Here is a 2,940-nt window from a genome sequence, read left to right as displayed (position 1 = left end):
GACAGATCTTATCATGAAGAATTCTGGCAGCTCCTGAAAGAACTGTGCACAAATTGCTGTAGACATGGATAACAGCCCAAAGAAATGAACACTGCAGTGACAAAGCTTCTAAACTCATTCATCAATAAGTCAGTGAGGGCAGAGAAGAGAGATTTGATAATACAGAGATCCAGCTCAATGCGATGTGGAATGTTTCCAGCGTGTGTGAAACCCTCCTACCTGTGTTGAATTCCGTGTTCATTTTGTGCATGTTCACAACTACTGGCTCTCCTCTTAAGGCATAAGAGGGTTAAAGACAGTGTTGCAACATACCGTGTCGTTCCAAGCACAGAAAGACGTGCGTGAAACGTCGATTAATTATCACTTCAATACTGTGAGTTTAGGGAAATAGTCATTGACAAATAGAAGTTGCTGACTGGTAACAGCATGATCTAGCCACTTTTTAAGATTTCCCTGGGAGACAGCATGCAGTCAACTGGGCCCTTGAACATGACGATTTGTCCATACATAAGAATTTGTCATCCATCCAGGATAGTATACCAGATATCATATTTGCCCTCCAGAATGTAGGCTACAAACATCTTTCTTAACCCTGCAAGACAGGTAACCTGATTGTCTCATCTCTCTCCTAAGCCAAGTCCCAATTGCTTAGTTAATAGCAAAAGTCTTTCTGATGCATTGAGACTATGGGAGCATTCCTAGGTGCCACTGATACTGGTGGAAATGAGAATTGGGAGGAACTATTTTCTAATTATCTTTTGCTGGTCAGGCACAGAATCAGCACAAGAATAAATTTTAATTGAGTGTCTTTAGATTTCCAGATGTTTTGGTTATGACAGCTTCAGATAACAAATATGGACACAAAATGTTCTGAATATGTTATGAGAAGAATGAACAATTTCATGTTCCACAAATTCTTGATTCTTTTTTAGGTATCATACCAGCATTTTCCACCTTTACAAATTCTCATTTATAAAAAACAAACAAACAAAAAAAACCAACCACCACAATGTTTATTAAAATATGACAATAATATGGATAATTATAAAGATATTAAACTACTAAATATCCTATATCTGCTTTGTTTGTGTTGAGCTCCACATAGCTGTGCTATCATACAAAAATCTTATCAAGGGGGTGTATGAGGCCCTTTGTTACTCAAACTCAGTTAGTTAGCAGAGAGTATAAGATTATGATGTGGCTCCATGATGGACCTAGAAACTCAGAGTTCTAGAAACTGTACATCCAATTATGTAAACAATATAGCTTCAGTCTCATAGTGACATTAGGGTTGCGAGACTGATGTTCTGCTTCTAGTAGCTGATTCTTGTTCCAAGGTAGAACAGAGGGAATCGTAACAAAATGTTAACTCTCTCTACAGCAGAGTATCTACTCTCCAGCTACTGGGAAGGGTGAGGCTGTTTGTGGTACATAGGTTTGAACTTGTGCATGGCTGCATATTAGAACTAAAAACCGCTGCTGTAAACTAAGTCTGGTTTCTGTAAGAGGAGTATATTGCGTAAGAAACAAATGGGTATGCCATCTGTGGTGCATTCATTGACTCATTGCTGTGACAAAGCTTGAGGAGGAAAGGACCAATTTCGTTCACAGCCTCAGGATATAGTCTACCTCGAGGAGAAGACATGGCTATGGGCTCGTGATGTGGTTGGTCACGCTGCATCCAGGCAGGAAGCAGAGAGACGACTGTCACTACTCAGCAGATTTTCTCCTCTTTTCCTTGCTGTTCAGTCTGAGATTCTGCCGCTCAGGCTCAGGATGGGCGAGTGCTCACCACACGTGGTAATCCCCATGAAAGTCTCCTAAGAGTTGCACTTTTTTTTAACTTTAATATTTTATTACTTTTATATATTTACATGTGTTTGCACACACATGTGCACATTATGGCATAATTGTGGGGGGTCAGAGGGCAACCTTAGTTCTCACCTTCTATCCACTGTGAGGATCTTTGGGTCAAATGCAGGTCATCAGCCTTGGCTGCAAGCTCCCCACCTACTGAGGCACCTCACTAGCTCTTAGCTCTTTTTTTTTTTTTTTCTTATCAGTTACATTTTATTAACTCTGTATCCCAGCCGTGTCCCGATCCCTCATTCCCTCCCAGTCCCTCCCTCCCTCCTTCATCTCTACCGTGCCCCTTGCCAAGTCCACTGATAGGGGGGACCTCCTCCCCATTCATCCGATCCTGTTTTATCAGGTATCTTCAGGACTGGCTGCAAAGCCCTCCTCTGTGGCCTAACAGGACTGCTCCTCCCTTGGGGGGTGGGGAGGCCAAAGAGCCAGTCATTGAGTTCCTGTTAGAAATAGTCCTTGTTCCCCTCACTATGGGAAACCAATTGGCTACTGAGCTACCACAGGCTACATCTGAGCAGGGGTTCTAGGTTACATTCATACATGGTCCTTGGTTGCATGTCAGTCTCAGAAAAGACCCTGTGCCCAAATATATTTGGTCCTTGTGGAGCTCCTATCCTTTCCTCATCAGACTAACTCCCCTTCTTTCTTATGATTCCCTGTACTCTGCCAAAGGTTTGGTCATGAGTCTTTGCTTTGAAAACACTGCTAGTTAGAGTCTTTCAAATGCGCTCAAAAAATATGGAACGCTTCACGAATTTGCGTGTCATTCTTGTGCAGGGGCCATGCTAATCTTCTCTGTATCGTTCCAGTGTTAGTATATGTGCTGCCGAAGCGAGCACGCTTTTTTTTTTTTTGGTTATTATTATTTTTTAATTTTTTATTTAACTTTTATTAACTACACTTTATTCATTTTGTATGCCTTCCCTCCTCCCCTCCCGATCCCATGTCCACTGATAGGGGAGGGTCTTTCTGTATGCATGCCCCTCCCCAAGTCCACTGATAGGGGAGGTCCTCCAAGAGTTGTACTTTTATCCCCACGGAGTTTGCTGGAGGGGAAGTTAAACAGACTTT

General features: G+C 42.2%; 1 non-coding gene across 1 annotated transcript; it reads right to left on the bottom strand.

Moving 5' to 3' along the window:
* Positions 1-2,601: 2,601 nt before the first annotated feature.
* LOC129682205 (U6 spliceosomal RNA) lies at positions 2,602-2,708 on the bottom strand. Its single transcript, XR_008720951.1, has one exon. It is a non-coding gene; the product is annotated as a U6 spliceosomal RNA (small nuclear RNA).
* Positions 2,709-2,940: the final 232 nt, after the last annotated feature.

This window comes from Psammomys obesus, unplaced genomic scaffold, assembly GCF_907164565.1.
Source record: "Psammomys obesus unplaced genomic scaffold, mPsaObe1.curated_primary_1811, whole genome shotgun sequence".
In the NCBI taxonomy this organism is placed as follows: domain Eukaryota; kingdom Metazoa; phylum Chordata; class Mammalia; order Rodentia; family Muridae; genus Psammomys; species Psammomys obesus.
Note: the sequence above shows the minus strand (reverse complement) of the source record. Positions and strands in the feature narration are given on the sequence as shown.